This window comes from Macrosteles quadrilineatus, unplaced genomic scaffold (assembly GCF_028750875.1).
Source record: "Macrosteles quadrilineatus isolate MER2022 unplaced genomic scaffold, UCM_ALF_1.0 Scaffold_2__2_contigs__length_208266976, whole genome shotgun sequence".
Taxonomy (NCBI): domain Eukaryota; kingdom Metazoa; phylum Arthropoda; class Insecta; order Hemiptera; family Cicadellidae; genus Macrosteles; species Macrosteles quadrilineatus.
In genome coordinates this window covers 155,323,412-155,338,255 of record NW_026542595.1, presented here as the reverse complement: position 1 = coordinate 155,338,255, position 14,844 = coordinate 155,323,412, and positions in this window count along the sequence as shown.

The following is a 14,844-nucleotide window of genomic DNA, read 5'->3' as shown; positions in this document are numbered from 1 at the left end:
GTCTAGACCAAATAACCCTGTGCTATGGAGACCCCCCTTATGCAAATTACTTCAAGCTTAGTCTGTCAAAAGCGAGTGTTCTTCTTCCATCTCGACGAATTCTTCTTGTGGAATTTTTGAGTGTCCCCATGGTAAGGAACTTATCCCATTGGATAAGATGTATCTTTTATCATCATGAGTTGATAATGCAATCTTATTAAGCTCAATGGTTTGTTTAACATCACTGTGGTTTTACTCATATGAATGCCTACTAAGTTTTCATTGTAAATGGTTCGGTCGATGCAGCTATTTCCATTGTCAAAGTCCTAATGCCATCATTACAACTGTAGGCTAGCTTCCTTTTTTTATTTTGCATTCAACAGTAGTGTACTGCTCTACCGACTTGTTGCACAGTCAGTGAGCTCAGGTTTTCTTTCTGATTATCACACAGACTGAATACAACCGTTTGTACATCATACAGACAGATGGTCAAGTACTTCTCTGTACGGTACGTAGACTAGACACGTCAGTTAAGGGGGATAGTTTGAATTTGGACATTGTTTAAAAGTACCAAATTTTAGATATAAACAACCATTAACACCAACGGTGGATGAATCAAATAAACTCGATGTAGAGTAGATTGCTTTGTTGAATAGAAGTTTCGTCTTACTCATATGTACAGCTGCCAGTTGTTCTGTAAAAAAAAGAAAAGATGACCTTCCCAAGATCTCATTGTACACTGTTCGATCTATAAAGTTTGGTTTGGCAATCAATTTTTCAGCTATTTCCAATCTTACACTCGAGTCTCTATTTCTGACTTATTCCATTTACACTCGAGTTTAGTCAAACTTAACCTCGTTCTCCATCTTTTAATTCTCAGCTGTTTTGTAATGTCCCCACGGCAAAAAAGTCCTAATGCCATCATTACAAACGAATCTTTTATCATCATAAGCTGACAACGAAATCTTGTTGACTTCCACACTGTACAACTTACTCTCATTTCTTCTGTTTTCTATAAATAAAGAATAAACAAAAGAAAGAAGCTACCCTACACTATAACTGTAGAAAACCATATGATCACCCTCATACACCCCAAGTACACATCACCTATGACGTCAGCTCAAACAGTACCCACCACGTCACTTTGTGACGTAGCACACCCGCATACACCAAATTACCTCAACAACCTACGTCACTACCCACATACGTCACAAGTGACGTACCACCGGAAATCCGCTATAATTACGCCATTTCCGCCTGATGGGCTTTAAACTCAATTAATTCACCCCACCTGCCCTGACAGGTGGTGCGATAGGAGTGACCTTTGGCTACTACTCAATATTATGTTCCATCAGAGAATATAAAGTATAGGGTGCTTATTAAAAACCTTTACGTCTTAAACAACGATAAAACTTTAATTTTTCCACTCAAATAGATTTGTTAGCATTAAATTTAAGTTATTTAAGGATTTTGTGTTCGGTAGAGGGTTTTGTGTTCAGCTCACGAGTTTTTTTGGACTGTTCACAAAAATGTCGCACATCTTCATGCTGACACGGGGCTGGCCGTTCCCTTCATTGTGATGCACACTGCCGTTGTAAACTTATATAACCATAAGCCATAAACTTATAGTACCAACCTCTAATTTTAAGACTTAAAGGAGGATTCTGATCGTTTCTTAGCCAAATAATTCGTTGAACAACAACGTGATAATTGATTTCAATAAACTACACCACACAATACACTTTAAAAGTACGAGCTTTAAGAATCCATTACGATTCTAACGAGACTCACAAATCATTTGATATTATTACCATGCAACAATATAAACCAATCAGCTTATAAAATTAATATTGATTACAAAATTTTTGAGCTACTCTTTAATGTAGAGTTTTTAGAAAACTGTTATGGAATATGGAAAGAGGATTGGAGGATGGCAAAGCTGTAAAGAGTTTGTATACACCCTGTACAATGGATCCCATGCAGCCCAGTAAGCTTTACGAATTTTTTACTATATGTTTCAAAGATATAATTAAAAGAAATTTTATATTACAACAAGATTTTGTGTCTTCGCCCCTCCTATTATTTATTGCTCAACTTTGACGATTTGGGTGTCAAAGATTGACTTTTAAAATAATTGTTAACAGTAGTTACCGGTATATACTATAATATCAGGTTACTTCAATTTTGAAGATATACAGAACTGTGTAGATGGTTAAAACGTTGTTATGGTTGGGATATGTTTTATTTCAGGTGAGGTATTTCTGGTTGATAGACAATGGCCAGTTGATACATTTTTTCAACTTGTTTATATTCGTACGCTTTTGTTGTGGTTTACGATTCCAAAGTATTTGACTTGCAAAACAGCCTGAACGAGATTAAGCTCGTATAGGAGTCGACCCGAAACGTAAATCACGATTATAATGGAGAGTCGAGTCTCCAAAATGTGGCTTGAAATCAGGTTACAAAATACTATTTGGTTTCAAATTGCGCCAATCTTTGGAAAAACATTACGTTTAATCTTCGTGTCCATATTTTACGTATATCCTTCGGATGTTATGGTGTTAAAATCAGTATTTTATTGTCATTATAATAATAAATATATAAAAAACAGCGCAAACTGTTATTGTTGTAAAAATACGGTTCAAATACTTGTGATAATATATCATAGTTACTCCCACCTTTTACCCATGATAAAGGTTGTTGACAAGGTAATGAGAGAATGTATGTGTTCGATTGCTGATAACATTTAATGGTACAAGAAAATTTATTTTTATATCTCATTTTTAATATTAACTTCCTTTCAGAAACCTTAAGTTCTGTGCTCAACACGAACGTTGAACAATCTTTGATCAATATAAAGCTCGTGACACTTTGCAGTTTGGTTAAAGAACACGCCTCGCTAACAACCAGAGTGATCTCTCAACTGATAGCGAGAACCCGTGACTCGAGAATAAACTGGTAAAGGAAAATACAAAGCAAAAGTATAAAGTTGTAGAACTTGTATAGCAAACTTAGTTCTAAACCCTAAAACAAAAATTGCATTACTACAAAATATATACACAAAATATATCCTACGTACTATTTTGTTGCATGGAAATGTAAAACCTAAAATATACAATGAAAGCTCTAAAAATAAGCGTTGGCCGATTGTTTACAATATTATTATCCTTAGGAGTTATATTGTGTTGTTATTGTGGTAACGAAAGTTAATATTTATCAACTAGTGTGCATGTTGCTCGAATTCGAGCAATTACAAAGTATTAAAGGAGTTATTTCAGAATTAATAACAGTCATATTTACAATGAGTTTAAAAGAGTCAACTCAAATATTACCGTTGTGTAACTCAGACCCTGGTTATCTTCGTTATTGATAAACCTAAAGCATTCCGGACGGTTCTCTCCTTCTCTAAATGCCTCGCTGTACAGGCAACACAGGTCATTAATAGAGGGCCAATTGAGAACGAAAAGTCGTTTTGGGGTAGTGTAAGGGCGCATTTGTTACCAAATAGTTAAAGTTGTCCAGGTTCAGGTTCAGACTGTGATGAGTTAAGCCTATTACGCGCCACTGTTCTGTAGCTGTGGTCGTTATCACGATTACGCCTCCTGTCTATGTTTCGTTGTCGTTGCGTCGGAGACATTTAAAAGAAATAAACAACAATTAATAAACCAATTATAGCTACACAAAACAACGATAAATGCACAAATTTAAGTTACAATCATGCTAACACAATCCATCATAGCGATACAAAACAACGATAAATACACAAATTTAAGATACAACCATACTAACACGATCCGTCTTGGGGGTTATGTTTACACAAACTCAAATAGTAAATAAATGTACTCAATGTGTTTCATTGAATTGAAAAGTAAATAACAGCAATAAAATTATACAGCTGATCAAAATGTAAACAATTATGTTCTTCATAAGGATAAAATGGGAACTTTCAAAGCCACTGGGGCAGAGCCCAAGGGACATTTTCAAAAATATAAGGTTAGTTTGCAAATCTACGCGACACGCTCTTTCCAATGAGACGTCAATGGATAAAATCGGTTAAGAAATGGCGGAGGAGTTCAACCGACAAACTTTCGTGTAGCGTATTAATTATATAGATGATCCAAGGAGATAGCTTCCCCTAAAACTCTCTATATTCCCTTAAGCTTGGATGTAGGCCCAAAACGCTTGTTCAGCGGTATACCGCAGCATTTAAGGTGGCAATAATTTATTTGGATGTCAAATAATTAGTTTCTCGTTAAATGCTATTATTTGACATTCAAACATCATAAAACTCTAAGGCTAGTGTAATATACAGAATTAATTAAAAGAATTAATGACAAAAGTCTAATATGCCTAAGGTGTATTTAAAAAGGATATAGTATCTTTCAACTTTGAGCACAGTGTGTAAAATCAAAACTTTGTATTTTACTCATACATATACGTATTCGTACATAGACGTACCCAGATCGTACCCAGATTGTAGGGTATAGGACGTACGAAAATGACAGTTTTTAATCGTGTTTAATGGTGTTTTTAAAGAATTACATTACAAGAGCAGCATTCTTCAACCAGAAAACCGCAGACCAGGAAATATTATTTATATTTATTTTTGTTGAAAATAATTTTTGTTTTTTTTTATCTTTAATCACACATACACAAGTACACTCATAACCTGTAGAATAATTTTGATTTTATAATTTTAAGTTAAAGTTATTTATTTAATTTGTTATTTATTAAAATGTAAATAACAATATAACTCTATGAAATAGGTATTTTCTATGTTGTATTATCACAAAAGATGGTCTGTCAAAGACAGAGGAGTAACTGTTAAACTGTCTTTGACACAAAGTTTGACTGATAAACTTATCTGACAGATAACGACCTTCATATCTGTTATCTTTGTATAGTTCATTGTACAGTATAGACACAGAAAGCCATGAACAGCACAGCCACTTTTTAAACAATTTTAGTATTTGCTGCCATCTAACGGATCGTAAAAATGTGTCTACATCAAAAAGGATTTAGGTGCTTTCAAAAATTAAATTCAAATAATTATGTAATTCTAGGGTAAGTATACTGAAGGAAATGAGTGCAAATAATAACAAAATCAGAAGGTATGAAATGTTAAGGCAACCTAGTTGCAAACTAAAATTTATTAAAGCTACCATAGATCTTGCAGCAGGAATATTGTGTAACTATAAAATGTTAATACAGTGTAGAAAGAGATTAAACAGTTATTCAGTTCCGATTGAATTCATAAAATGTATTTAGTAAAATTTAATTTTGATATGTTTGAATATCTAACGTTATACACTTAGGCCTGCACAATCGTTCATGATGGTAATTGGCTTGTTCTTTTGTAACATTGTAACATGATATACACATAATATAACATAAAATATAACGCTGGCATTGCCTACACTTACACTAATCTCATTTTGATTAAAGCAATTCACTTGCTAAACAGGGCTGGTCTAATTTCCCGCTAAATGTCTCTCGGTAACAGCTGATACGTGCCGAGCATACCACGTGATGCCCAACGTTTCTTAAGTTCCCTTGGCAAGATAGCTGGGCTAATACTTGGACTTAAATATTAATATTATATTAATATTATAATATACAATTTTAATGGCAGTATGAGGCTGTGATTTTCTCATGGTGTATACAATTTAACAACAGTTAGTTAGCCATATAATATCTGTTCTTTAAAAATGTGGGACTAATGTTTGAATTTTTAACGGAAGGTGAATAAAATATATTTTTAATAGAAATAATAATTTACGAGGTGTTAGCCCGTCCTACGTACGGGAATTCAGTAGTCAGTTAAAACCGTGTACAATTCAGATCAGCTATTTTAGGCTACATATAAATACAAAGTTTCTTGCAGTTTAAATGTGAAAAATCATCTTGTAAACCAATATTGTGTGACCAAATATGTTTTTATTCCATCATAGGCCTATACGATATGCATTTTGAATCCGATAATTTTACAATAAAACAGCAATCCTGCAATTTTTACGATGTGAAAAGCGTTGAAGTGAGATTTGCAGCCGATTCGCACAGACGCACAGCCTAAAGTAGAGTCAATTGAAAAGTGTATAGACACCTAGTCAACGATACCACCTTCCATAGCTTACCTGCCTCTTCCATAATTAATTATTGTCACCACAATACAACAACTATACACAATTTCCAGTAGGTCTGAATAAAAACAACCTAAAATAAAACGACAATATCCAAGAAAATTCACAGTACACATAATTTAACTTTGGTGTCCTAACATCAAAACTAATCGTCACACCTATCCTTTATATCAATTTTACTGCATTAGTTGCAAAATAAATAAGTGTAAACAAAGAAAAGTAAAAACAATAACAGTTTGTTTTGAAACAACTGTTTGGTTCAAATAACATTCATTTGAAAAATAAAACTGGTCACATGTAGCAGGAATATAAAAAGTAAACACGCTAGTAAAGCTAATGACGTAATTGTCAATGTTTATTATCCATACCGTTATCAGTTCTATCCTTGATAATTACCCACCCTCATTGAATAAATGTACATCGTAATTTCCCATATTAGTTAATTTAAACTACAATATATTCATAGTTGATATAAAAGTGATATTTTCACGTTTGGGGGCGCTGATATAGGCACCCCCAAACGTAACCACAACTGAACACGATTTCATAAAAGGATGGTTTGTCTAATTGCAGTATCCTAGGTCAATGACGATGATGTTGACGTTGTGTTCAATCTATATGTCATCCATCTGTTTATCTTTGTATAAAACCCGGCTGAGGTTGTGGTGGTAATTTAAAATCATGATTCCTGGTTATTCTTGATCTTCTTTTTATGACATCAATATTTCTGGGCCTAATCCAAACAATGTTAAAGCAGACAAACATTAATTGTAAACAAAAAGCTAACATGAAGAATTAAAACATGTAAACATTGTTATTTTTCTAATCTTTCCTTGAAAATTGGAGCAGTAAAATAATGTGCATTTATCCTTTTTTATTAAAACTCGTGTACAGAGCCTCGATTTGTACTGTGGTTTAATTAATTTTGGTCTAAACTATTTTAAACTGTGGTCTAACTATCTCTACTAATCTAACTTATTTCCTAAAATCAATGACAAAATAAGAGTAAATAAAATAACCTCATAGTTCCATAGTTTATATTTAACCAGCTGTTAGTTAAAACAAATTATATTGATCTAAAACAAATCGAAGATTACAAAGATTGCTTTAAAAAATAATTTAAAAATCCTAGTATTTTACTACGTGTATTTAATTAATCCTGTCATCCTCTTACAGAAGAATTGAACGTATCAATGATTAGCATTATACATAGTATAAATAAGTCAACCCTAAGTATGTCTTTACATTTTTATCCAAATGCTGAATTTGTGACACAAAAGCTGAATGTTTACAGCTGTTATGTTAAGCAAATTATTTTATGCCAAAAACTAGTTTAGAATCTTAGCGTCGGCTGCTAGACTTTTTAAAAATTAAAACTTAATTTCTAAAAAACTGGGACCCTAAACTAAAATTATGGCTTCGACATTCCCTAGTTATCAAAATGATCTTTCTTTCAACACAAAAATAATGAAAATCCGTCGAGTGGTTGATTCAGAATCGTGAAATAAAAAACACTATTTCGTTTTAATATTATAGATTACTTATTGCTCGTAATTAATTATTATTAGTTATAATATGAATTGTAAAGTAATCAATACACACAACCTTTATATAATAATGTTAAACTTCGTTAGAAACAGATCCGTTAGTTCGGAATGTTTATTTGAGAAGGCGTAAGGGGGATAGAGGAATTGGAAGGTTTCAGCTAAATAGACATTGGTTATACAGTGACCGTTTAGAAAGCATCGATAAAGACATCACATGGATCAACTCGAATCAATGCAAATTTGCATTATAGTATTAATGCAAAATTTGTTTGTTGAAACTTAAAATAATTAATTGGAAAAGGTCTTAAGGCAAAGAAGATTAATAATAATAATAGGTTAAATACCTTGTATACGTCCTCAATCCAAGTCGTCTTTTAAAATGACTATAGTTTCGGGGCCAACAGCCCCATTGTCAAATTTTCTGTCTTGTTAATTACTGTTTGTAGCATTGGTCAAACGTTGAAGTACACATATACACATACACTGACACACGAAACATTTATATTTACACGTAACATTGAAAAATTATACTTTTTGGCCGGCCTAAACAAAAGTGATTACATCATTGTGCGGACCGGTACACTGACTGACTGATTCATGTTAGCCGATACCCTGGAGACGTTGACCTTGGCCTTGGGGGAGGGGGGTGATCAGCTGTTTGTCACTATTTCTATTGTTCAATGAATCGATGCGATCGAACAGAATGTTGGAATTGAAAGTTAGTTTTCCATTTAACACATCGTTTGGCGATTTTTTGAAAGCTTTATAAATTTCATAGCTTTCTAGGACGTTCATCACGGGGCCTTTATTGCATTTATGTAAAATTTCTAATCCTCCATTGGAACTTTTTATGGAATGGTTTTCTTTTTGCAGGTGTTCGGCAATCTTAGAACGCTGTGAATGCAATTTAGGTTTAGGGAGATGTTCATTAAACCTTGTTCTAAAGGAACGACCAGTTTGCCCTATGTAAATACTTGGGCAATCATTGCAGTTTATTTTGTAAACACCCGTGTCGTCCAAGTTGTTGTCAATATTAATACGCCGATTCGTGGTCAAATGACGTTCTATCTTGCTTGAGGTTTTGCATGCCAGGGTGATATTTTGTTTCCTAAGTTCATTTTTAATAGTGAAGTGGAGGACATTGCCGTATTCAATTGATACGAACTTATGATCAGACTTATCAATTTCTCGTTTAACGGTTCTGGATTTCTGTTTACTGATTATTTTATCTATGATATTACTTTGATAACCATTTGTCACTGCAATGTGTTTTAAAATGATGTATTCGTTGTCATAATCATTTTTCGTTAATGGAACTTTCAATAGTCGGTTTACAAAACTATTGTATGCAGCCATTTTGTGGGATTGGGGATGGTTAGAAGTGGCGTGTATCGTATGATCAGTTGCCGTGGGTTTCCTGTAAATTTTGTATTTGAAGCTGTTATTGTCTTTTAATAAGGTCAAATCTAAGAAATTAATAGAATCGTTCTGTTCGATCTCCAATGTGAATTTGAGGTTATGGGAAATACTGTTGAGATAGTTGTTGAATAAATTAAGTTGTCTTGCACTACCGTTGAAAAGTACAATTGTGTCGTCCACATATCTTTTGTAGAACAATATCTTGTTGGCAAATTTGTTGTTATGAGAAAAAATATGTTCATTTTCGAAATGGTTCAAATATATCTCGGAGAGAATACTTGATAAGGGTGAACCCATGGCCAAGCCGTCATTCTGTAGAAAGTATTTATCATCAAAAGTGAAGTAATTCTGCTCTAGGACCGTCTTAAGAAGGGTTATTACTTCATTTATGGCTTCGGGGCTAAGTTCTGAATTATGCAACAAATTATTCATGGTTATGTCGAGGGTTTCTGGAATCGGGACATTAGTATATAAATTAATAATGTCGAACGAAGCAATTGTGTGTCTGGTTTCCACTTTCATGTTTCTTGTAAAATCTATTAATTCTAGACTGTTTTTGAGGCTGTGGTTGTTGTTAAATCTTATATGAGTGCGGAGTAATTTATCCAAAACTTTAGCTAACTTGTAGGAAGGGGCAGATGTAAAATTAACTAGGGGTCTAATGGGCATACTGTCTTTGTGGATTTTTGGCAGTCCTCTTAGTACCGGTGCTCGTGGCTTAATCATTTTAAGGTGGTTGGATTTTTTGCCATCGAAGATGTGTTTGGTCCTGTTTAGAGTTGTTTTTAATATAGTCTGGAATTTGTCAGTTGGATCAGAATTAATTTCTTGGATGTCATTTTTATTTAAAAAATCAAAAACCTTCTCTTTGTAATCACTTAGTTTCAAAATTACTATTGACTGACCTTTATCTGCTTTAGTGATGATGCATTGGTTATTAATTAATTTTTCTTTAATGCTTTTTATGATTTTAATTCCATTATCAAAACCGTTTTTATGTTTTTTGACATTCAGAGTTGATTTAATTTTCTTATCAATGACATGTCTAACATAGTTTCTTGCGTCTTCATTCGAGATTGAATTTATAGCTATTTCAGCATTTAATATTTCGGAGATAAGATTTCTGTTTCGATTTCCACTAACAATATTATGTTTTAATCCTTTGTTAAGAACGTCGATTTCGCTGTCAGTGAAAACAATGTCGGTGTAGTTCTTAACTCTTGGAAAAAACTGGTGGTTTATAAGAAACTGTTCAAAAGGTTTTGTTTGTTGTTCAACTAATTTGTTAAGTTTCTTTTCATTGGAAAAACAATAAGGATCCAACTGACAAATTCCAGACTATATTAAAAACAACTCTAAACAGGACCAAACACATCTTCGATGGCAAAAAATCCAACCACCTTAAAATGATTAAGCCACGAGCACCGGTACTAAGAGGACTGCCAAAAATCCACAAAGACAGTATGCCCATCAGACCCCTAGTTAATTTTACATCTGCACCTTCCTACAAGCTAGCTAAAGTTTTGGATAAATTACTCCGCACTCATATAAGATTTAACAACAACCACAGCCTCAAAAACAGTCTAGAATTAATAGATTTTACAAGAAACATGAAAGTGGAAACCAGACACACAATTGCTTCGTTCGACATTATTAATTTATATACTAATGTCCCGATTCCAGAAACCCTCGACATAACCATGAATAATTTGTTGCATAATTCAGAACTTAGCCCCGAAGCCATAAATGAAGTAATAACCCTTCTTAAGACGGTCCTAGAGCAGAATTACTTCACTTTTGATGATAAATACTTTCTACAGAATGACGGCTTGGCCATGGGTTCACCCTTATCAAGCATTCTCTCCGAGATATATTTGAACCATTTCGAAAATGAACATATTTTTTCTCATAACAACAAATTTGCCAACAAGATATTGTTCTACAAAAGATATGTGGACGACACAATTGTACTTTTCAACGGTAGTGCAAGACAACTTAATTTATTCAACAACTATCTCAACAGTATTTCCCATAACCTCAAATTCACATTGGAGATCGAACAGAACGATTCTATTAATTTCTTAGATTTGACCTTATTAAAAGACAATAACAGCTTCAAATACAAAATTTACAGGAAACCCACGGCAACTGATCATACGATACACGCCACTTCTAACCATCCCCAATCCCACAAAATGGCTGCATACAATAGTTTTGTAAACCGACTATTGAAAGTTCCATTAACGAAAAATGATTATGACAACGAATACATCATTTTAAAACACATTGCAGTGACAAATGGTTATCAAAGTAATATCATAGATAAAATAATCAGTAAACAGAAATCCAGAACCGTTAAACGAGAAATTGATAAGTCTGATCATAAGTTCGTATCAATTGAATACGGCAATGTCCTCCACTTCACTATTAAAAATGAACTTAGGAAACAAAATATCACCCTGGCATGCAAAACCTCAAGCAAGATAGAACGTCATTTGACCACGAATCGGCGTATTAATATTGACAACAACTTGGACGACACGGGTGTTTACAAAATAAACTGCAATGATTGCCCAAGTATTTACATAGGGCAAACTGGTCGTTCCTTTAGAACAAGGTTTAATGAACATCTCCCTAAACCTAAATTGCATTCACAGCGTTCTAAGATTGCCGAACACCTGCAAAAAGAAAACCATTCCATAAAAAGTTCCAATGGAGGATTAGAAATTTTACATAAATGCAATAAAGGCCCCGTGATGAACGTCCTAGAAAGCTATGAAATTTATAAAGCTTTCAAAAAATCGCCAAACGATGTGTTAAATGGAAAACTAACTTTCAATTCCAACATTCTGTTCGATCGCATCGATTCATTGAACAATAGAAATAGTGACAAACAGCTGATCACCCCCCTCCCCCAAGGCCAAGGTCAACGTCTCCAGGGTATCGGCTAACATGAATCAGTCAGTCAGTGTACCGGTCCGCACAATGATGTAATCACTTTTGTTTAGGCCGGCCAAAAAGTATAATTTTTCAATGTTACGTGTAAATATAAATGTTTCGTGTGTCAGTGTATGTGTATATGTGTACTTCAACGTTTGACCAATGCTACAAACAGTAATTAACAAGACAGAAAATTTGACAATGGGGCTGTTGGCCCCGAAACTATAGTCATTTTAAAAGACGACTTGGATTGAGGACGTATACAAGGTATTTAACCTATTATTATTATTATTATTCAATCCAGGAGGCAAACATGGATAAAAAAGAAGATTAGTTCCTACTGAGGGGGCATTTTTATATCCAGAATAAATAAATATATCTTCACATTTAATTCATTAATTCATAGTCAAATTAATCCAGAAGCATTCTTCCGATAAACCAATTACTTAACAAAACCAACAAGTAATTAAACTTTCGTGTTAAACATACTTGTTTGTCCTAATATGCTAGGCATGAGCCCGGGATGTGTATTTTACACATTTATTCTGGCTAACCCTATGGGGTTGCGGCATTATCACTTAGGTTAACTCTATACTGGTGATTTATTTGGCGGGATTTTAACCCAGGACCTCAGGGCCGAAGTCCCGTCGCTCTAACTACTAAACCAGCTCGCTCACCCATGTTAAACATACTACCGAGCTTTGAATTGTAAATACTCAATTAACCGTTGAAGATCAAGTTTAGGTTTTCTCATAGGCTAAGTGATTTTTTTAATTAAATGAAATGAAACTAAGTTATAATTCAAGACCTGTTGAGATTAATCATTAGATTTTGTCTTTTGCTTGAATGTCTAATTTACATTTATGTCAACGGTAATTAGTAATTTGATATTTCATTAACTAAGTCCAAACTAAATTTCCAAGACGCAACAGTTGTTTCCTGGAAGACATTTCATTTAAATGCTAAACGCCATAACACCTCCAACTGCTACCTCCATAGCAATGTATTACTGAGAAATTTGTTATCATCATTATAATACACCACCTATTCATATTGAGGTAGCCACATATGCTTAGTGCAGACTTGTTTACTACTACTCTACTCATAAAACTGTCAGCCAAAATACTAAGAACAAATGTACAAGTTTTTACTTTACACGATTTCACGCCTTTTACAACTTGTTAGAGGATAAAATCCTCTTTGTTTGCGTAAACAAGGCAGTAAACACAGGCTAAAACTCAAGCGAAGAGCGATACTGGGACTGATGTGTCAGTTTACAAGAGTGACTTTTAGTTACTAACATTTTTTGTTTGTTTTGTGTTGGAAATAAAATTGTGCATTCGAAAATCTGAAACAGATGGAATATCTAATAAACATCCTTACGCGTTACACAAAATATAACACTAACCAATTATCATACTTTTACCGTAAGGATTACATATTAACCATGTTAAAAGGAGCTCGTGGAAAATGATAGCAGTACGATCAATGTCAAAAACTAACAAACCTTAGGATTAACTAAAATTGTACGAGCAAATGAAGTGGGCGAATTTTATGGATCAATTTCCATATATTTTTTGGGGGTTGAAAATAGCCTCAGTTTAGCCTCAGTTTACACTATTGGAGTTAAGTACCAGAAATGTTAGCCTTCACCAAACAAAGTAATGTTTTAAGTAATGTATGATTATGTGCAACCGTTGTAAGAAGTTATTGAACCTAATCCTGTTGAAGTGCGAAAATATGGCATAAATGTAACACGACCAAGTTAAATCATGCTCTTTATATTTCCATGATTAGTGATATGAAATAGGGTGAATTAGATTAAGACACGCTACGTGAAGCGATGGATCTATGACGGGTTTTGTTGGTAGGTAAAGACTTTAGCAAATGATATTACTGTTGGTTTATATTTTTGCAATTGACTTTTCAGTTAAATCTACGTTATAACTGATAAACACGCCAGCTATCAATGTACGGTAATTAATGTCTGTTTATAATTGGTAAACTCTTCAGCTGCACAGATCACCACACAACACTGAGTTTTTATGATGTAAGTGGCAAATGTCATCAGTGGTTTGTTTCACATTCAGTAACACAGCATGACTGTCATAAACTGCTGACTGGCCTGTCATAAGCGGTTGGGGCAGATTTATAATAGAGGCCGTTAAGCTTTATAGTAGGGCCAACTATTTAATTATCAAATGATTATCGTACTGAAGCTGTACCTGAGAAAGTATCTAATTAAAAATCTTTAGTTAACTTTTAGGGTGAGAGAGGAGGGAGATATCTGCACTCCTTGTTAGAGACACGTATAGTTTTAATCTATATCGGAAATCTAAATACTAAGAGAACCGAATCTCTAAGTCACAGTATTATGAAAGCTTGAATCTTTGGGGTTTGACTGGATCTGAATTCCTGTCTCCACATAGAAGTTCCTCTCTTGCTCATTGGACAAAACACGTCCCATTGATTCTTAATTATATCGTAGTTTTATTTTTATATAATTGGAATAATCACTACTTATATAATAGGTACTTTAAAAAATATAGTACTAAAAATAAAGAATTACCCATTATAATTATAAATAAACATTTACTATTGAGTCGGTTTCTCATTCGGTAACGTCACGGACTTCGGGCCCAAGCCAGCGATGTCGTGGTTTCGGATTCTTGTCACTAAATCTAATTTTTACCACTAAAGTTCACTCAGTTGTAAGCGAATGAACAACTAAAGACATACTAAAACAAATTACGTCTTAAATCTTAAACTATCTGTAAGATTTGCATTTATAGGTTCTTAGTAATGAATTCTCCAGCTGT